The sequence below is a fragment of the Tauraco erythrolophus genome, chromosome 10 (genome assembly GCF_009769465.1).
Source record: "Tauraco erythrolophus isolate bTauEry1 chromosome 10, bTauEry1.pri, whole genome shotgun sequence".
NCBI lineage: Eukaryota > Metazoa > Chordata > Aves > Musophagiformes > Musophagidae > Tauraco > Tauraco erythrolophus.
Window position 1 is genome coordinate 28197275 of NC_141474.1, and position 23639 is coordinate 28220913.

Here is a 23639-nt window from a genome sequence, read left to right on the forward strand (position 1 = left end):
TCAATCTCCCTTGTTCTTGTTTACAGATCCATGTTAGCAATGTACAGCAAGCCTATACAGATTACACTTGATTTCCAGACACAATATGAATTATCATCAATGTCTTGATAATTTTTATACAATTTTATGTAAGTACAAAAGAAATTCAGGGTATTATTTAAAAACAGGAAACATTTAGTGTTTCATTCAGTGATGAAGCAGATAAAAATATGTCATGGGAAAGCTTAAGTCTGGGGCTGTTGGTTCTGCTTTGTAGGCTATTAATATCAAAGAAGAATTTTGAGACTACTGTGTGGTCTCTCACAGACTCACGTTAGGTTTCTTTTTTTTTAAATATTGTCTTCTGTGTGATATCAGAAGGCTCAATGTCACACTGTAATTTGGTTTCTGTTTGCTTCCTTTATTTTAGAATATTTTATACACACTGTTCAGAGATAACTTGTTTAATTTCCTGCTTGTTGTCAAATTCTGTTTGGTACATTCATAAAAAACAGTGTCATTGGGGGGGGCAGGTGTGTGCTTGCGCAGGACTCTACAAAACCGACAGCCTTCTTACCCTGTGTTTCTGGTTTGCTAAAATCTTGGTATCTCTGCTTAGGACTCTGGACAGACCCCATGTCATCAGTCCTAAAACTAGAAACAGTTTTCAATAAACAGATTTGATATGTTATGTCTTTCTTTTATAGATATCTACTCCTTTGATTTAATAGTACTACAGTCAAGAATAATTTTTTCATGTAGAATATTTTAGTTTGTGTTGCTGTATTTTTTGACTCATCATACTGTTTATAAAGATTTAGCCTGCTCTGTGATTTAGCACCCAGACCAACACCTTCTATACTTCTCATCTGTTTACATGTAGTATGATTTTGCATTTTATGGTAGAATTACTCTCTCTCTCTCAAGCACTCTTGTACTTTCTGAATTTTCTTAAGCATCATGGAAAGAATGAAAACTAAGCTCTGACATCCATCCTACTGAAAAATCTAACCTATGTTGCTTTTCAGTAGAACCATAGAGAGATTGCGTGCCAGTCAAGCAGCAAAAGTGTATTATTCAGAGTGTATTTGTATCCATTTCCAAAAAGCATCTTGCAAATATGTCCAAGTGCAATAAATTTCTTGTGCTCCCATGTATTTATGGAAGTGGGCAATCAGCACTTGATTTTAAACGAGCTCTTTTTAATTTCATGTCTTCCCCAATATCATTCCAGCCTGTGCCAAAGAGGGAGCTACCCTAAACAGCATCATTTTGTCACACCACAGCTGCCAGCAACTCAGTGGTTTAAAAACTTGCTGATGGCAAGGCAGGGGAGGAATAGTAAACACATACCCTTTTTGGTTTAGCCTGTATTTTTAAAAAAAAAAAAACAAAACACATGAAATGCATTAAAATTACAGAAATAATAATTTTTTTAAAAAAAAGATTAGAAGATATGCCTAGACTAGCTACAGTTTTGCCTTCTCCCATCACACTCCTTTTCTCTCAATGCCCTACAATGATAAAATAAGGCTTCGCCTTCCTCACATGGGCAGAACCAAAGTTCACTGGAAGCAGCTAGAGATGACAGGAAACTGAGCCAGTTACCCACTTGTAACCCTTTCCCTCTACATGTCATGTCTTGACCAACTTTGTAGCAGAAAACCCCTCCCCTCCGCAGGCAGAGAGCTCTGGAGGCACAGCAAAACGGAGCAGCTCTGCTACACACAATAGCCAGCAGACATGCAGAAAAGAGCTCTGTATCACTGGTTCTTCATATGGATTCAGAAAAGGGGTGTGTAGAAAGGTGACTGCAAAAAACTCTGGAAAGGAGGGGAAAGAAACAAAAGAAAAAAAAAAAAAGAATAGTAGTTTCTTCAGGAGATTATGAGCTATGATACAGAAAGGCCCTGGAACAAGGGCTTTCTTTCTCCACCCACATACCCAAGGTCCACGTGAATTCACTCCACTAACCTGTACGGCTGATGAGGGTACCTCAGCTTCAGGCTTCAAATTCATTGCAAACAACAGGAATATTGCCACGGAGTTCGGCATATGTTGGCTCAGGCCCATCGTGCACAGGGAATGACTTTCTGAGGGAAACGGCTGGGCCTGTAAAGGGAAATGCGCATCAAATGTAGATTACTATGAAGTAATAGGACTAGAAGCAATTGACCAAAACGAGAAATCCATATTAAATGGAAAAATTATGCAGCATGCAGCTAAAGGAAAGGACTTGAGGACAACTCCTAAAAGCCATAATCCTAGCTTAGGGCTGCAATTAAAGAAGAAAAAACGTGAAAGCAAGAGAGCGGTGGGAGACAGGACACAGAAACGCATTCACGGTTTAGAAGAATAAAATCACGTGAGGATGTTGTTACTTTACAAGGTACCAGCTGGACCCTCTGTGAAACAGTCAACATTTGCCACTGGTTCAGAGAGGAACATCTCACAGCAACTTCCCTAGCAGTGGTGCAGCAGCGTCCAGACAGGATAATGCAAAGGCAGAGAGGCTGAACGTATGTGCCATATTCTCAGATATCACTGGCACAAGCACAGCCAGCTACATGGATGCTTATACAGCAGATGAGCTTTACTTTTTCGTCTCAATTCTTCCAGCATCTAAAAAGTAATCGGGATTCTATCCAGGATAGAGAAAATAGGGCTAGGACCTCTTGGGCTTTTTCTATGCCTGACTGAGATAAAAATAAAAGGAACAACTGTGTTGAGCTAAGTGGCTTTTCCATTCTAACAGTCTTCATGCCCTTGAAATTTAGTTTGAAATGGAGCAGCCTGCTATTTCCACATCAAAAATCAATACAATCAACAGGTTAAAACATTCTCAGTTTCAATGAAAAAGTATCTGGGGAAATAATACATGATACGTTAACAAACGTCTGAAAACTTAAAGGCCATCAGAAAATAGAAAATCTCTCCGTTTGCTCAAAGCAATGACACGGCACTATAGATGAGCACGGCACAGAAACTCGAGGAGACAGGGTGTCTGTTCCCAGCAATGCCAGCCCTCTGCTCTGTGACCTTGGGCAAGTCACTTAACTGTCCCCTGCCAGAATGAATTAAAAATGCTTCCCTACCTAACGTGGCTTAAGATCTGTATGCAGAAATGGTATTTCTCTTACTTACAGTAATTATAACCTAGTTAAGAATCCTCTAAACATCAGATGTATACACACCATATAATAAAACACCACCATTCAGCACAGGGCTAGAGCAGAAAGGAAGATCTTCCACAGGCTCTGCCTCTGACTTGCACTAACTCCTCCAAATGCTATTCCAGAAAATATTGTGGACCTACGGTAAAAGTCTAATTTTTATTCACATGAAACAAAAAGGGAGCAGCTTAGTATGAATGCAACCAGATGAATCAGAACGTACCTTTTCCCCAATCAATTTAAGAAAAAAAAAGAAAGTTGATTTTACTAATCTCATGCTAAAATATTGACAATGGTGTGGTTTTAACTTCTCTCTTAATGACTATACTACCAGAGCTCACTGCATTTCTTAAGTCAAGTATCAATTCCTGACCACATGATGGAGGGACACGTTATTATCTCAAGGCAGAGGGAGGGAAACAAGTAAAAGAGAATCATTTTTTAGGACTGTTTTTAAACATTCATTCATTTGACCATTCGTTTTATGAAATGTCTGACATGAGGGTATGAGAATGAGACTTTTTAAACATTCTGCTAAGGTATAGATTATAAGCTCTAGGAATTCCATGTATGCCGCTAAGAGAGTGGGTGGATGTGTGCCTGTGTGTGTAAATAAAATGGCCTAGTTTAAAATGTCTTTAATAACCAATATTTGGCAAGTTGAACCAAATAGGTGTGAGCTCCCCCTGCTGTCTTTCAAGCTAAAATAAATGAATCGTCTTAACGCTTTTGCAAACACTTTTGATATTGGCTCAAGGTCAAGGGAGTGGACCAGTAAAAAGATGTTAATTTAAGGATTGCTAGCAACACAGACCAAAAAACTATCAAGAAGGACATTATGTGGTTTATTTTCATCCCACTAGGGTACTTTCACAGTGGCTCTGAATTCAGATTTCAGTGATACTAATCTCAATTTACAGACTAATAAAATACATTTAAATAAAACCATTTCGTACAGTCTTCATGCTTCTAAAACACATATAGCAAACAGGAGATTAAAGATTTGAACATTACAAGAATATGTGATGTTATCTTTTACTTTAGACACAAACACATGAAGCAATATATTCTCAGCTACAGGCAGACACCTACCACCTCTTTCATCAGCTGTAACATACATCTGGATTCCTCTACCACTTAAGAAAAAAAAAAAAAAATCCACAAAAAACCGTGAAGCACAGCCCTCACGTTTTAAAGACGATACCAGGTTTTCACAAGTGTGAAACCTATGTCATGCAGTGGCCCAATAATCACAGATTATACCTTTTAAAAGACGCTGTTTAATATTTTATTGTTATCAAGACCAAACATTTCCACATTTCTTCATGCCACTCTTACCAAAAACTAGGAGGAGGCTGTCCATCCTCATCTGTTGGCAATATTTTATACAGTTCCTGATTTTTTGGGCAAATGTTTTTATATCACAGAGAAGTTTGGATGTGAGCAAGTCAGTTCATGTACTGCTGCATTTCCAGAGCCATTTCAAAAGGAACTGCTGACATCTACTGGTTTGAGTTATAAAATACTCAGTTTACAGTTTTTCTTCTCGGATAAAATCTAATGGCTCTGATTTCTTTCTCAGATGATAGCAAATGGGGCAATTCTGTTGAAATTAGCAGAAATAAACCCATTCTCCTGCATTTAGCAGTTCATCTCCTCTCTGTGCTTTCTTGCAGACATAGAAGTCTGGAATTGTATCTGCTAGGCACCAACAATTTTTTCAACATGAAAAGCACAGGAAGCATTTGGCTGTGACATGAGGCTGCTCCACCCAGTGCAACACAAAACCTGCACGCTCTGTGCTGAAGACTTTCAAACAATTTTGCAGATCTGATTTTGCTGATCAGTTCGCATCCTCAGCCTCACTCTTCTCAGCGGAGACCCTGCTCCCACTCGGCACTGTACGTCTTAACCTTGGCGCTGCTGCTCAGAAGCTCCAGTTGGGCACTCAGGCTCTGCATGCAATGCGTGTGATGCTGAGGACTCAGGGAAGGCGTGAAGGAGAGGAGTGGGGCTGAAGTGCTTTAGTAAGTGACTTGATATTTCAGACTGAAGGGCCATAAACAGAACTGCTGCCCCTGCCTGTTGCTTGGGATCATTCAGCAACATCCGTTCTTTTACAACACCGTACTCAAGCCGGGTCAGCTGTTTCGGGTGGCCACGTCTTAGCACACACAACGCCCCTCTCATCCCCGCTCTGTGTTTATACATACCCTCTCATGACTGTCCTTTCACTTAGCGCTCTGCCCTTGCTCTTCCGATGCAGGGAACGGCAGGCACCAGGTGTGTTTATGGAGTTGCACACATTTACAAGACAGACATTTCCATGTTGTGTTCCAGAAACCTAGTTTAGGAGCTCTGGGGCTTTGGCTTGAGCAGGCAGAGCAGGTAGGTTGGTAGCGGTAGTATGGCATTACTACACAAGCAGCTTTGGAGATGCCAACCCAGGAAACTGGGCATCCATAAGGCCAGGAAGCAACTCTGACTGCTTTGAAAATGTTTCTTAAATGGAAGAATGTGGCAAATAAAGAGGCAGACAGCTACATGAGAGTGTTTGCAGACATAGGTCAAGAGCAGTCTATTTAGCATGCAGTAAAACTAGATACGAGACAACTTCCCACACCAAGTCCTAAGGTTTTATCTCAAAACAAGTCTTTTTTTTTTTTTTTATACTCCTAAGGGCAGCAAACTCAATTTTTACTTCTTCTCCAGACATCCAGAATTGTACTGTTGTCAGCTGCATCACTACTGGCAAATCAGTACCTTTCACTCTCACTGCCAATACCTGGCCAAAGCATCAGACAAGCAGGAGGACGATTAAATTATCACTCTGCTCCAAGAAACATTATCGAAAGCACACAGGCTTCGGTGATAACATTTAACTAGGCTGACATCAAAATACTGCAGCAGACCTGACTAACAAAGAGTATCAGGCAGCTAAATTGGACTTCTCTTTCTGTGGTTCTTTTTCCTCTTCACAAATCAAAACATGCATCTGTTCTACATAACACAATTATTGTTTCAGTTTTACAAGAGCCTTACTCCTGTGTAGTCTTTCAAAAATGCATTCAAGACATAGAAAAATAGTTTTCACTGCTGTAGTTCTCAACACTTCAAACAAACTCTTTGAGATAGTACATTAATATAGGAAAACAGGAAAGCACCTGACAACAGTAGGTTGTAGATGGGATGACTGGAAAACACAAAAAGAATAACCAAAACCCCACACAGAGAAAACTGTGAAAAGAGATGCCAGAGAGGACCAAGAAAGCTTTGGCAGACCAGATGCTGATCACATCTAGAAATACAGCACAGTGTCTTTCCAAGTCAGTTCTGCAGTACCTGTACCAACAGCAGGAAAATAAAAAGATGCAACTAGCAGCCCCAACTCACTTTTTCAGAAGAAATCCTTAAAGAGAGGACCTGTAGGATAGAAACAGTTACTACAAATAAGAGAAGCTAGCACAAGAATCCATCCTTTTTCCTTACATCCACAAGCAGATAAAGATGAAGAAACAGTAGGGTCAGCATTGGCCATCTAGAGAGCTAGACTATTCAAGAGGGGAGTGTAAAAACGTCTCCGAATATTTTGTTGCAGAAATGAATTAAGAAGTTGGCCAGGTAAAGAGAGCTGAAAATTGATGGAAAATGGGAGTGTAATTTTGGGTCAAGGAGAACTGAAGGAAAAAACAGTAAGAGAAGAGATAGGCAGACAATGAATGCACTTTAATGACTACACAGAGACCCATTTCAAAAGGTGCTTTATAACCTTCCTACTGCTCATCAGGTCTCAGACAGTCAGCAGAGGATGTGCTTGACACACTGCAATGAATAGAAAGGTTCAAACATTAATACAGACTGGGGTGAGCCCTGCCCTGTGGGCATGCAGTGTAAATTAGACAAATCTAGAACATGAGAGTAGATAAAGACAAACAACAGAGGACAGATGAAAGTTGACTGGTATAAGCAAGTCATACACCTTTTGTGGGGTTTTGTTTTTTTAATCTAAGTATCTGTGGTAGAGTAAGAGTAAAGAGCTAGACAACATTGAACTAACAGAAGCCAAAAGGGACACCTCAAATGCCTGATGTCATATTATGACTCAAGGTGCTTTTGATCAGAAAAGTGAGTTAGCCACAGAAGAGGAAAAGGTACAGGAATAGTCATTTTAGATGGTAAAATGAAATTTGTCTTTAAATTGGAGAGACATGGATTTGACAGATGGACCACTCAATAGATAAGGAATTGGCTGGATGGTCACACTCGAAGAGTTGTGGTCAACAGCTCAATGTCCAAGTGGAGACCAGTGACATTCCTCAGTGGTCAGTGTTGGGACTGGCACTGTTAAATATCTTTGTCGATGACATGGACAGTGGAATTGAGTGCACCCTCAGCAAGTTTTCCAATTACACCAAGCTGTGTGGTGTGGTCAATACGCTGGAGGGAAGTGATGCCATCCAGAGGAACCTTGACAGGCTCAAGTGGTGGGCCCATGCAAACCTCGAAGTTCAACAAGGCCAATGCAAGGTCCTTGCACATGGGTCGGGGCAATCCCAAGCACAATTACAGGCTGAGCATGTAATTAATGGATTAAGAACAGCCCTGAGGAGAAGGACTTGGGGATGCTGGTTGATGAGAAGCTCATGAGCCAGCAATGTGCACTTGCAGCCCAGAAAGCCAACCATATTCTGGGTTGCATCAAAAGAAGCGTGGCCAGCAGGTTGAGAAAGGGAATTCTGCCCCTCTACTCTGCTTTTGTGAGACCCCACCTGGAATATTGAGTTCAGCTCTGGGGTCCCAACATAAGAAGGACATGGAGCGGGTCCAGAGGAGGGCTACAAAGATGATCCAAGAGCTGGAGCACCTCTGCTATGAAGACAGGCTGAGAGAATTGGGATTATTCAGCCCAGAGAAGAGAAGACTCCAGGGAGACCTTCTAGCAGCCTCCCAGTACTTAAAGGGGGCCTACAAGAAAGATGTAGAAGGACTTTTTGCAAGGGCATGTAGTGATAGGAGAAGGGGTAATGGCTTTAAACTGAAAGAGTGTAGATTTAGATTAGATGGAAGAAATTCTTTGCTCTGAGGGTGGTGAGGTACTGGAATAGGTTGCCCAGAGGAGTTGTAGATGCCCCATCCCTGAAAGTGTTCAAGGCCAGGTTGGATGGAGTTTTAAGCAACCTGATCTAGGGGAAGGTGTCCCTGCCCATGGCAAGGAGATTGAAATTAAATCATAGAATCATAGAATGGTTTGGGTTGGAAGGGACCTCAAAGATCATCTAGTTCCAACCCCCTGCCATGGGCAGGGACACCCTCCACTTAAATGACCTTTCATCCTTAAATGATCTTTAAGGTCCCTTCCAACCCAGACCATTCTATGATTCTAGGATTTTATTTCCTGACAGTGGTTCAGTAGCATCGGGTTTGTTTACCTATGGATTCAGCTAATGCAGAGACATACAGCCATGCTAAATTAGATGTTCAGTCATTTGTGCCTAGTTTGAGTAGAAAAAAGCCCTAGATGAAATTTATACAAAGTTTTTCAAAGTCAAGAACAATTTAGAATTTATGAGTAAAAACAGCATACAGATAAAAGACCAACTGTAAATGTAAGATCCAGACTTGCATTGTCCAAGACTTTGATTCAAGTCCATTCAAAATTCCAGGGTGTTTGCTGTACATTTCTGTGATGGCGATAAGAGAATATGGCTTAAGATCAGCCCTCATTTAAACAGATTGTTCTCTATTCAGAGGCCCATTAAACACAGACTTTTGCCAAAGACTTGATATCCAAACAGCAAAACTGCTAGAAATTTTGGAAAGAGATGAAGAGAGAGACCTTAAAGAATAAATGATATTTTGGAGAACTGTACTTGGATTTACTTAAAACAGAAGCATATCTCTTTAGATTCAATATACAAAACCTTGAGAGATTATGGTGCATGCATGGCCAGGCTCTGCAGATAATGGAAGGCAGGTGCTATTATTAATTGGCTATTTCAGTCTTTTATTCAGTTACTTTTGTAGACAAATGTTCTTATGCCATTTGGCTGCGTCCACAGCAAGGATAGAAGATTGTCATCATTTCATCATGCTAATAAGGCAGTAATAAAAAAGAACTGGCAGTCTGGAAAGAAACTGTAGAAAATGTTAATGGTGGAGCCACAGCACTGATGCCAAATATTTCCAGTAAAGCGATATAATTATTTTCAGGTACTTACTCTATGACAGGAAAGAAATGGCTGGGAGCTTTTCTTTTTGGATCTTTGCTCCTAAAGCAGTAGTAGCGAGATGTACCGAATGCACAAAACAATGAGCCAGTCTTGGAGATTCTGCTTCTGGCATCCATAGTTGGAGCAATTTTAGAGACCAGGAGATCATAAAGCTGCTGAGCTTTTCAATTTGAGTCACCTGATACGTAACACATCCTTTAAGGCCAAGCATATGCCTAGGAAACTCTAAGGAACTCAAAAGTTTTCTCTCTTAATCCTTTGGCTGACTTGTGACGAGTGTCTCAGGATGAAAATAACAGGACATTGAGGGAGAATCCACTGAATACAAATTACCGGAGAGAGGCTACATAGTGTTTCGCCCCGCTTTCAAACAAAGAGCTCAGCACTAGTGTTTTGAAATGTCCCTGACACTTCCCTGATTCACTAAGATGTTCAACTTCCACAAGTATTTAACAAACTAGGTGTCTGTTGGTGACATCTCTAAAGGAAGCAAGTTAACTTAGTGCCAAGTAGACATTCACTACCCACCCCAAGAGGTGGTATATTCTCACAGCAGGAAGAATAGCAAGTTCTTGGGAATTCTGCATTCATGTGAAAAATGAAAAAAATGAGGAAAAACACTGAACAGAAAAACCCATGACTAAAAGAAAGAAAATCTCCCGTAAGAAAGTAATCCTTGATCAGATACTATAGGTTCTCTTTTTGGAGCATGTAGTTTGCAGACGAGGAGATGTCTTTCCGGTACAAAGAGCCTTCCCTACTAGTTTTCAACAAAGTCTGCATTCTCTTGTCCCAGTGAGGAAGTACTACATTTTTGGAAGACAGGAACAAACAGCCAAATGAGACTGCAAATCAGTAAAGCAGAGCAAACAAACCTTACTCAGATGGCCTCAGGCTTAGAAATGGAATAAAGCAGCTCTGACCCCAAAAGTGCTCCCTGGAAATTCTCTGCTAGTGGCATGGCTGAGTTTACCCTATTTTTAGCTTCATCAGACTTTCTGAAATACTGGGCAAGTCACTTGAAGGCTACACTTCTATTTCCCACCTGTGAAATGGGTATACTTGACCTTTGCACATAGTACTTCAAGGTCAGATTCACGCATTCACGCACACACCTAGTTAAAAACACTAGTACCTCATCGTTTCAGAATACCGTTCTGTCTCAAAACTTTCATGTTTCTATTTCTTTTCAGGCCATCTGCAAAAGTATGCATGGATGTAAAATTTAGGAGTAAATAGTGTGAGAACGGTTGTGTTCAGAAATTCATCTGGAGTCCTTTACTTGCTCTCCTTCCTCTACAACTTCCTGAAATAAGTATAGACTATGCCTCAGGAAAACAAAGCTATTTGAAAAGAGAACAGCTGCCATGGTGCTGAGTCAATACAGACAGACAAAATAAAATAAAATAAAAAAACTACACTGCATCTGTGGCAATGTTTTTTTTCCCCTCCATCACAATATCCCCAATGCATAACGCCTTGGCAACAGTTTAGTAAACAACAGTTCGAGCGTGTGTTTCAAAGAAATGCATCCAAACCCTGAAATCATTAAAACAATACACTAATTCCTGCAATGGGGCATCCACGCAGCTGGTTTTGCAGTACTTCGCTTTGGAACTATTTCCTCTGCCTCACGCAGGTTCCCCTTAGTCATCTGCCTCTGAGCACTTACAGGGAGGAACTGTGAAAAGGTGCAATAGTTATTTATTGCTGTTAGCAGCAGCAATAAGGGCAAAACACTCCAAAAGCTCCACCGCCTTTTGCTAAGCATTAGGAGAGAGGTACTGTTCATCTTTTCCAGTGACAAGAATAGGTGTACAGAGAATCTATGTTTTCACAAGAGAAGTTTCTCTCCATTGCAGCCATTTTCACAGCATGGTGCAGTATTCATATTTTGAATTTATGCTCGTAAATCATAATCAACTCAAAGAATGCAAACCAGCACTTAACTCTTGGTCCACAAAGAGCCTATCCCACTGGTGCCCAACATAAGCTAGAGAAGACACTAGAAATACTCGCTCAGTGTTGGGATATTAACTGTGACATCCCTCATTCACTCTGTTAGCAGCATTAGAACATGCACTGACCTAGAGGATATAGAGTTACAGTAAACACAGCCCCAGGTGCATCTAGAAATACCGAATAAAACAAAAAAAATATTGGTATTCTGGCCAGGGAATTCAGGCATTTGGATAATTTCTTTAAACTTTTCCAGCCTCAAATGAAGCAGTGTTCTGTTTCTCTAAAAGACACCTGCACACAAAAAAAAAAAAAAAAAACACAACAAAACAACATACATAAAAAACTGCTTTAAAAGTGGGAAAACCATGCCATGTGTTCAGAAGCAAAGTTTAAAAATGGCAGCTTTGTGAATGTTCTGAACCATAAACTGGTTTTGTGAATATTATGAAAAGCAAAATGTACATTAGCAAATTGCAGCATTCATACTCTGTGAAAGAGAATTTGTACAGCTGTCGACCGGTACATTTGATCTGCAAAACTTCAGGAGAACAGTTTCTCATAGGAATGAGCCAAATTCTTTAAAAATCTTTCTTTGCTTAGACATAGGACCTTTTAGAAGCTAATAAGCTCCTTTTTATTGTTCTCCCCTTATCCTGAAAAACATTCTCATGGATGTAAAGGACTTTTCACTGGGGCATAAAGCAGAACTCCAGACACGGTTAAACTGGCACCTAATAACACCAATACTGTACAAAGTCATAAGAAATTTTGTACAAGTGTCTTTTATTCCCTACACCACCGAGAAGAGGGCAGGGCACTGTTTCACTCTGTTCCCCACAACTCTTTCGAAGACCAAGTCATTTTTTAAGGTTTCCACTGTATTCCTCTGCTCTGCACCTCCTGGCAGAGGGAAGGGCAGATGGGACTCTCCTCTCTGATTTTATGTCAGACTGCATAAGCGAGTTTTACACAAAAATCAAATTCAGTAGAAAAAAAAAAAAAAAAAAAACAGGAAAATTAATTTTATGGACACAGTTTAGGAATCTTGACACTACCAATCACCACTTTATGAGGCAGGATATAATTAAGATGTCAAAAAGTAATAAATCAGCACCAAAATAGAGTGATCTTTATTATTAAAGTTTTCCTGTCCACAAAGACCTTTTTCTATTGCACAAAAACCTTCCCTAATATAAAAGAACAAACTACATTAGACTTGAATTATCATTTGTATCAGTTTCTTTTTGCTTTTCTAGCAGCATGAAGGAATCTATAGTGGGTACAAATCACCTGCATTTAGCTTTATCTCTTGATATTGTAGAAGTGGTAAAAAGAGGCATTGTGATAAGGACGATACCTGATACGTTCACAATAGTTTTGTCTAGGGATGAACTTTACTTACAGCATGAAACTGTATAATATGTATTACAATGAGAGGAAATCACCACTAAGATGTTTAAATATGCCTTCGTACACATGTAGATCAAGCACTTCAGAATTTTTATCATGGTATGTGTCAACTACTACCTCCTAGGAGGTATTCAGTGGTGATCAATACGGGATCTGCATTCCCAGCTCTAACCATAAAAACAGGAATTCGTACCAATGGAGTAAAACCTTACAGTTTTCTATCAGAGAGGCTCAGGAAAACTAAGGTACATTAGCAACTACATCCTAAGTCCTTTTTGGAAAGGCTTGCTATGACTAAAAATATGGATTACAGCCCCAAAGTTTCTCTTTCATTGTAGCAAATCACCAGTTATCAGCATGGCTATTTCTAATAACAGGATTATATTAAAATATTTGCTTAAAACTTTGTCATTGACCATCTATAACTGGAAAGTATCCTTGCTTCTTACTGCTCTATTACAGAAATATTTTCTTTGCATGCTAACCAGTTATGTCTAAAATAGGCTTGTTATAAATACACAACATTTCTATCCTATGTTCTTCTCACACTGGAGGTACGCAAGCACAAATAACTTTACTCATACAAGTAGTACCAAAAGTCAAAAACGGCCCTTCATCAAATATATGTAATCTAATGCTAGTAGGACTGTAAAGCTGATCTAAAATATTGTCTGAAAATAGCATGTATTTCTTCCGTTTTGAAATATAATAAAACAAATAAAACATTAATGTCAAATCATTCATCTATTTTAAATATGTCTTTTCGAAAGCAAATATCATATTCCAATGGTATATCCATTATTAACATTTCTATAATTGTATGAAAATTCTGGCTAGCAACATATTTCCAAATAGTGAAGGAACAAAAAACCCTCAGTGAGAGTACCTGAAACTCTTCGTTAAACTTGACCTTGAAAGCTGTAAGAAAAACACACTGTCAAGAAACCACTTCATCATCACAAGAGAAGTGATTCTGGTATTTTATATACCTACTCAGATGACCAGATCAGTGTTCTGTATGCACCACTCATAGTAATTGCAAACTATTCCTATTGCTATCAAGAGCCCACGTAAGCCAAAAAGCCTTATGCCTCTTTATTTTAAGGAGAAGGAGACATTTTAGCCATTCTTTTTGGATTACCTAAATGCCACCTTGTAGATGTCACAACTTAAAAGAAAAGGTATGCTAACAATAAAAGTACATTATTTAGCTGCACTGTCACCACTGAAGTCATTCTAATAAAAGTCTGAAACATTTAGACTCATCAATAAGGACAGAATGAAGCTCTGCCTACTAGCTCTGGGCCTATTCAAAGGTTGGGCTCAATTTAGTGTTAGTTCAAACTCATTTAAAATCCCATCTACAAATTGACTTTGCTGCCCTTGCTGCTGGGGTAGCTAAACAAGGAGAAAGATAAGATCAGAGGAGTACTTCAGCTATCTTAACTTGCCTTTTAATGTGTATATTTTTATACATACAAACTATATCAACTCCTATATTTTTTTTTATAGTGAGAAGATGCACAAGACCAGGATAGGTTTCTATTTTCAGCTAGGATTCTGTCTCACAGTGACACTAAATGCAAGACTTCAGTCACATTAGTATTGGGTCACTCCAAAAACCTCACTCTGGTGTTATACGTTCCTCACCCAACTAACAAAAATAATCTACTGCTTTTTTTTCTTTCTTTCTTTCCTTATTATTTTGCATTCTCAAGAGCACAAATTCTTGCTAGCAAATGCCTAGGCAAGGCAGAGGAAAAGCTTTAAGTCATTCTCTCTCTTTAAAATTAAAGTGGTGGAGCATCATTAGCATGAGTGGAAGAGTCAACAACTTCAAGTGGTTTGAAAGCCTTGTAAGTTTACCAAAAAATATTTCACAGGGAAATGAAAAAGGCATATAAAATACAGAAAGCCATAACAATGTCTGCCAAAATCTAGATGCAAATATATTTAGGATCGGTTCCACTTTATGTTTGTTTTAGTTCCGCTGTAATGCTTAGATTTGCCTGGAGCTGACTCACACTGCTGCTGAAAGGAAACAAAGTTTAACATCTCAATTGAAGAGTGCAATCTGCCCAGAGACTGGATCTCCACGGCTTTTATTGACCAAGGACAATTATCTGATTTATAAAACACTTGACATATCTAAGAGCTTCTCCACAGGCCCAAATGCCTTGCCTAGGCTGAATTAGCTGTAGCAGATAATTCTGCAGAAATGTTTAGCAAGCTTATTAGGCCCGTGCATATTAATGCAGAGGAGAAAAAAACACTATTGTCATGGCTATTGGAACCTTCACATAAAATATTTTTCAGTAAAAAGATGACAGCAGAGTGCTTGATTGCTATTTGCTTCTGTCGCCAGCCTCAGTTTAATTTAAAGTTTATTAATTATTATTTTTATTTGTTATTTATTATTATTATTTTATACATTCCCTTGAAAGGCTGCTTCAGGATAAGGTCTATCTTCTCAAGAGAAAGTGTGGCAGGCTGCATTGGTTCACTGTAAAACCTGACTCACTCTAAAGATTTCTAACTGGAAAAAGACATTGTACAAAAATTAGAAAGAAAAACATACGAAAAGAGAACAACAACAAAAAAATTCATCTGGTTGAAGGTCTAAAATGAAGCCCAGCCTGTTCAAGTACTCTCCTATGATTTAGTTACAGTGATCTCAGCAAGACTCAGAGCCGGGCTCAGCTGTGTTTGTCATGTCCCATCGGAAACGCTCGTGATCTCTGTCGCGTCCTTTCAAGTTCACAGAAAGCAGCGCCCGCCCCAGTGTCCAGCTCTTAGCTCTGGGCACCCAAACCCACGCACACATGGAAGCAGTCAGAGGTTGTCTTAAACTGCTTGTTCCACAGAAAGGTTTCAAAAGTAACATCAGGCTCTTTCACAGGCTGCCTCTTCCAACCACAAATCTTTGCGTGCTCATTTTTATTTTTGTCCCAAAAAAGTGTGGGACTACTCAGACTTATGCGATAACATCTGAAGGTGCAGATGGGCGCATCTATTTGTCTGCCATCACCATTCCAAGGCTGCTTCTCCTGCTGAGGATCCCATTAACATGTAAATCTTCCCCATCCTTGCCTGACATCCAAATTTTTCAAAATAATTTAGCATGCCTTTTCCTCACCTGCAAGACAACTCTCTTCCTTTTAAATGTTAATTAGGCATTTGGTGGCTTAAATTCAGAACTATTTGTCAGTTTCCCTCACCTCCCTTCACCCTATTCACCTCTCAATCATCATTTTAGAGATCAAACTGTCATTGGTTCTCCTCCATCCAGAGTTCTAATCAATACCCAAGGATATTAAACAATATAAAATATCCCATGAGCAGATGACAGGAAGGTTTTGTTGGTGGTGGACTGCACAATTTCACTTCTGGGTTTACCATTCACACTCATCATGAGAAAACTTGGAATCCACTCCACTCTTGGAAAATGGCAGCAGTCATGAAGCTCCACATCCAAGTAAGTACCACCTCCTGCAGACCAGGTTGTCGGATATTCTTTTCACACCCTTGGTGATATCTTGGTCCCACAGCTTAGCAAACACCCATCAAATTTGACAAGGTCAGGATTTTGTCCTGCATGGTTTGCACATTGCCTGTAATACGGCAGTGACCCACACTGATTCAGAGTTTGAAGACTTCCATTTAATATATTCATGTATATTTACTATGTTTACACTTTGAACTAAGAGATGCTAGGAGCTCTTATAATATCGTCATCTGACAGCTTGAATTTAAGTAATGACAAGCCTACAGATTACTCTGCTGGAAAGCCTTGAGTAAGGCTTCCTTCAGCTTCAGAAGTTTCACTGCACCGCAAGAAGACTCGGACAGCACAACACTGGCTAACCGAAGTCAGTGCCATCCAGCTGCTCCTGCCTGGCAGGGGCTCAACCGTAGAAAACAGTATAAATTGAACAGGAAAATGAATGTTTGTTCTGTCAGCTGCACCTGCCTATCAAATCATGCTGCCCATTAGAGGTTATTTTCCAAAATCTCTTAACCTAATAAACTTAACAGACACAATGATATTTGTGCTGCTATGAAATACTGCAGCTTGTCAGTGCTGGAATATTCAACTATCAAATCTACCAGTTAGCTCTCATCTCCAGAGGATTTTAACTCACGACAGAAGTGAATTGGAAAGGCAGATGTTTTTACGGCGTTTTCAGAGAGAAACCAATCCCATATCAGAGCATGGGGTTTGAAAATAGCATCTCCTCTCTCCCGGTTACATTAAGAATTGAGAGTCTCCAGTAAGTGTTTACAAACCACATGATCCAACAGGCACAGAGCAATAGGTTTAAACACACACAACCAAGGGTCTGTGCAATTTGGTATCAGTGTACCCGCCCATATAAAACAGGTTTGTTTTAGTCTATCACACAAAATAACTGCCTCGGATGCTGTTATGGGCACTCATCTCTGACATGGGACGTTTAATTCCCCATCAGAATCAATTAACTCATGGTTGAGACTACAACTGCAGGGAATACTAATTAATAACTATTAATTAGTCAATTAAAGGTTGGGACAGCCTGTCAGCCTCTGTCTCAGGTGAGTGTTATACAATACAAGGCTCACTGGAACAACCAGTTTGAAGCTAAGCACATTTTCCTTTTGAGGAAAGTAATTAATCTGCTGTTTGTAAGTCTGCTCAGTTTCTTCATTAAAGGCAGCGTTGTTCCCCCTTTGCTGCAGACTCTGCCCAGCAGATAACCTTCCTGGCTGTGCTCACCTGCATCACAACACCTCGAGATGTGCAACTCTGGTCATGGTCCATTACATCATCATTAGATCCTGCGACAAGGGGAGCTACTGCTTAACCAGCTACTGCAACTAAACGCTGGGCTGTAACGCTGGAGTGCTACTGGAAGCCCAGCCTACATGCCGAGAGGAGGGAACTGCTGTGCAAGGAGACACTGGCTTTTGCATTTGCTAGCTTGGAAGGGGAATCTGCTTCCCCTCCAAGAACCAGCTGACAGCTCAGGAATTCCAGCTGCAAAGCAGGAGGTCAAAAAGCTGCAAGTCCCAGGTGAGGCCACCAGCCCTTGATGATTCTTCTAGAAGTAGACGCCACCTTCCAGAAAGCTGGAAGGATGATTTCTGCACGACTTTGCTCAAAGAGCTGCAGCACACCTGTGATGCAACAAGAATGGCTCTCTCAACAAGGATATTAAAATAGCTTGTCAGTATGTCAATATGAAGGAAAGTAGTGATATAAGGACAGAAGCCCAAAGACAGCCAAGGGGAGTTCAACAAAAATAACCCAGAACCCAAGAACGTATTCTCCACATTTTTTTCCTATATGAGATTTCATTAAAGCAGCCTTGAAAATATTCCAGATGAAATCCAGCTGGAAAACAAATGAATGAAAGCAACTACCACATACTGCTCCTGCAGACAATACATGCATGTAATGTAAAGAAGTTAAAGAATAGAAACTAATGAGTTCTACTAATTCTTCAAGAGGACATAATCTAATAAATTCACTGGAGAAAGCCATGTCAAGAGTAGGCAAAGAAACTAAAACCCTGACCCTGAATCAATCCCTGTAAACACACATTGCACCACTGCAGTTATGCAATTTCAGCACAGAGAAACGCAGATCTCAAAAACACTCCAACTACAGCAGCACTTACGAAGTCTTCTTCCGTCATGAAGGCATTTGTGCTGTTCCTGCCAAGGAAAACTAGCAAAGAAAAGGCAACCCCTACTCTATTTCTTTCTGCGTAAAGGAGACAAATTGACTTAAAGATGGTTTTTGCTGCGCTTTATTTGTCTGCCCGATGTTAACAGTACAAAAAGAGAGGATGGCCAAGTCACATACACTACACCATTCTCTAGGGCCTTTCCATATACTTCCTCCATGATTGTGATCAACTCTGATGTCTAAGTGAAGAGAACACGTTCTTGGTTTTTCCTTCTTCAGGTTTGGGACCTTCTGTCAAAATTGTTTCAGAGGTTCTTCCAAGAAGCGCATAATCTCCAGCTGCACACCCTGATAGTTTCAAAACGCTCACTATCCATTTAGTCTAACCAAAAAAAAAAAAAAAAAAAAAATCAAATCACACCTCCCCAAAGTTAATAACTTTGAGAATTTCAGACACACATAAGTGTGGGACCCACCCGCTTGGGAGCTCTGCAGTTATCTATCACAGAGAAATGGGTCATGGTTATTTGGATACAAAATAGCTACAACTTCTCAAAATTTCTAGAAGTAATAAAAGAAAAGCCTTTATTTAAAGCACAGAGGCAAAAGAACAAAGAGAAGAGGAAATTAAAGTAAATCTTGCACCACTGAGCTGGCACAGACCACTAGATCAATGCCAGCACACAGCTCCGCTGTACAGGAGCTCTGCATTCCGATCACTAGCAGTCTGCATGCAAATGCATCGCTAAAGGAAGAACAAAGAACAAAGAGAGAAAGCAAATACAAATGCATATGCACAATCATTCAATTTTGGTTTATTTGTAAAAGGAATTTCATTCCTTGCTTCCTCCTCTGGAATGTTGTTTCCAACGTGATGCCTCTTTCTGCATTTGCAATATAGCAGATTTCAACGATCCGCAATTACACATTTGCATACATTCAGCAGGCATGCTACATCCACCTTTACTTACAAACAACAAAAAGGAATTTTAGTAGTTCAAAGACATCACATTTTTCTCTAAACATGTATTCAAAGAAAACAATTTCTAATAGTAAGCTTTTCTTTTGTCAACATCACAGTGTGCACAGGTGCCTGGGCTGGGCTGGAGGAGAAGTAGTACACATTTCTGTGAAATTTCTGAAGTACTGAAATGATACTAATGATACCTCCGTTATCATTAATAGATAGGCTTTCTGATTTTCCCTAATGTCTGCAAGTTCTTTCTCAATCCCTCCATCAAAGGCCACAGAGCTTGATTTCTGAACAAGTTGTCAGCTTTTAATCGTGTCTCCATAATAGCAATATTATTTAAATGAATACGATTAGGGAGCAGATTTTTAAGGGTTTTCCAGCACCAAAAAGAGTAGACAAGAATGCAGTGGCATTTTCAAAAGCACCAAGGAATCCAGTTCCCATTACACTCAGACATTGTTTCATATTTCATAAAGATACATAAATGCTACTCGTGTACTTGCAGACAGCAATGAACTGGACTCGAGTCAAAAAGCCAGCAGAAGTACAGTTCATTCACTCCGAAACAAGGACCTTCAGGCCAGACCACACCTTTCCATGAGGCTGAAAGCAGTGTCGAGTACCAGGTACAGCACAGCCCAGACCTACGCAGTGTCTGTGCTCTACTCCAGCTCAGCCGTCAACCAGGAAAACGGTTTTGGGACTCAAAGCCACAACCTCCCAGTTTAATGTTTTTTTCTTCTGTGTCTACCCCAGAAATACCACTGACACAAAACTCTCCCTCACCACATGGACATAGCACATGCCACCAGCACAGCATCAGCCCCTCGCATAGAGGCAATTCAGTCAGATCCTTCGGACACAGTAGCAATAACACAAAGACCTGCAGTGCACACTCTGGATAACACATGGGGAATCCCTTTCCATAGGGCTGGAAATTAAAAACTGAAAGCAAATGTTTACTGAGGAGCCTTAAAGTCACTGATTAAAGCCAACCCAAATAATCAGACACATTTTTTTCCTTATAATCAAACTACTGTCCAGATTATCTTTGACATGTGAAAAGAAAAGATTGAATGTTGAGTTTATTAATTTACTTCTTTAATAACTGCCTGTGTGATGCCCTATTTGTTATGTTTCTCCCTCACACTGTTCCAAGAGCAAATACAAGTTTTAATATTCTTTATATTACTATCATTTGAAAATTAATAGCTTTTCATATATCTTTTGACTTCCTAGTGGCTACAAGGAAAAAAAAAGCTTAAATATATTCAAAGCTAAGTGTCATTTAAACTGCCTCTGATATACATGTATTATAGTAAATTACCATAAACATGCTATGCAGTGATGGAGACAAATACCCAAAGAGAAAACCCATGTAAACAAGATAAGTAAAACTGTCTTATACATATTTAAGTGATCCATAAATGAGAGCTAGTCATAAACTTGACAAAGGTAATAGAAGATATATGTTAAACTTCATTGCTATAAAATTCAGGTTAAAAAGGTGATATAAATATTTTAGTCTTTTATCTAAGACTCTATCATTAAAGATTTAGTCCCTCTTCAACTGCTTTGAGGAGTTTGGAAAGGTTTTTTTCCTTTCACCTTTTTTAAAAAAAAAACACTTTTGCACTTTGTTAGTTGTTTTGAGTTCTGTTTCTTTCTTCTCGTGTTTCTTCGAGAGCTTGCTAAATGTTGATGCTTTATATATAGGCAGATATGCCATGCACAACAGAGTTACTGAAAGATAGCTGTCAGTCCTCTGGTTAAAGGGCTTGCAAACACAGGGGTCAATTTGGTACTAATTAGAAATCCATGTTAGTGGTATTATAATTGAGACCCACAGGCCTCTTCTGCAACTCTGGGCCTTCTCAGCCCAGAGGAGAGCTCAGAGCTGCCCTTCACCTGTCGCTCGAGGTCCTGAGCGACCTGCTGTAGCTGACCCTGCTCCGTGTGGGGTCCCTGGACTGGGCGATCTCCAGAGGTGCCGAGTACCCGCAGTGGCTCTGCAATCCCTATTCCAGAGCTCCTCTCCTGCCAGCCAGCACAGACACTGGGCAACCTCCTGGCACTGCTCCACTCCCAACCCTCCTGAGTATCATTTGATGCTCCAGATTTCAGCTGTTTGTTTAAATGTTCTCGACCCTTTGGTCACTTCTCCAGCCCTGCCATTCTCCCAGTCTCAACAACTCTAATTAAAATAATAAGCCTACAGAAGGACAGTGGGATCTCTTCTTATACCATAGGTGTTGCAATTACAGTCATGCAAGACAGTGTGTCCTCCTCCCCACTGTCCCCAACCTTCTGCAAGGTTACTAGCTTCAGAAGCAGCTCCTAACCAAGCACAAAGACCACATGACGAGCAGTAGTTCTGTTGCCAAAAGACTGTGATTTTATCATGGCTTTGTGATATTTGACGTTTTTCCTAAATTTCTACGTACTCAAATACAATATTTGTATGGGAATCTTAACACATTCAATTTCAAGTTCCCAGGACAGCAAAGGAAAGCTAAGAAAATGTGGCAGGAAGATAGAAAGGATGCCTTAAGGGCCCAGAAAAATGTCCAAAAATTATTTTTCAAAAACAAGGAAAACAAAATTAAAAAATAGAAAATAAAAAAAACTCCACACTTATTTCTTAGGGTGAACCTCAAAAATTGTGGTGCAGCTTCTAACATTTTATAAGTTAGGTATACCAGCCAGCACTAGATACAAACACAAATCCTTATAGTGGGCTTGAAAGCTCAACATCCTGATTCAGAAACACAGCTGCTACAATTTTACACCAACATCTGCCCCAGCACAATTTAATGACAGATATTTATCCTTACGTAAATAAATATCCCCCTGAGGTGTGTAACTTCCATGTGTTAACATGGAAATAGCTGATAATGCTCACTACATGTACACTTAATTTAAACGCCGTCTAGTTGTTGATCTTGGGTTTTGTTTCCTGTGACCACCTTTAAATTTAAAAAAAAAGAATTTAAGAAAACCAATAAAAGGAAAGCGATTTTGATTTATTGCATCTAAAAGTTCAGGATAGATCTTTATATTCTACTTATTATCATGCAAACACATTTCCCCTGGAACACTGCAAGAGCACACTGGTATTTAGTGCCCGGCTCTTTTGCTTTGTCTCAGTGATTTCCTCATCAAGTCAGCTCAATTTTCAAGTGTTTCCCCTCTCACCTCCAACAGCCACTCCTGGTAATTGGCTAACTCTGAAAGCCAAGCAAGGCCTTTCTTGGCTTATGTATTAGTAGCAGTAGACTCTGTGGAATCCGCAGTTAGTTAATAAGCCATCAGGACAGTGTGGACTGTCAGTACAGCCCTGGCAGAAGCAATAACACTGATTTGGCCAGCTAAGTAATAGAATGTAACTCCGAATATACCTAGATAGCAGGAGTCTATAGAATAAAAAAACCTGCCATTCATGAGCAATCGCTTTTGAGTCAGTAGCCACGGGAAAAGACACTAACATTCGGAAATATTCTGAAACATTTTGCCGATAGAATTAAATTTCTAGTGTGTATTTTAGACCCTATTCTTCAGACAGAAAAGGGACTTTTTAATCTCTTTTCCTGTTTTGAGGTTTTCTTATTTAATTTGAGCAAAGACAGACCAGAACCAACGCACTTGATGCAAATATTCCCATGCTTTCTGCTCTTCGAACATCGAAATCCGTACATTGTGCCTGTGATACATCTCTCCTCTCAGTGACTGTCTTATAGCTTCCTGCATTCCCTCTCTGAGCCTGCTTGCCAGTCTGTTTATTTTCTTGTCATCAACTTTTTGGGGAAGAGGCCATTTCATTTTCCATCAAGTCTTTTCTCTCTTCCATTGATTCTTATTCTGTATTTTTCCCTTTTGCCCTCACACAGCACTACACACATTTTCCTCTCCATTAAGTTAACTCACAATTCATCAAGATTGTGCACTCCAGAGCCAAACAGATATGGAGCTGTTTTAGAAGAAAATGCAGGGATTGCTCCAGCTCGCTAATAAAGGGTATCAATCTTGCTCCCTTTTAAATGAAACATGTTGTAAGCTTCTCTTAGTCACACTAATGAAAGTATTTTGCCAAGTTTATCCCTAGTATGAGTCCCAGACCAAAAAGTGGGGGAAGGGAGAATTGAGCATTGAGAATAATGGATCTATATTTTTAGTTAATGGATATTACGTATTAGAAGAACTAAGAACCCTTTTGGACTGGAAATAGGATAATAATGTGCACTTCT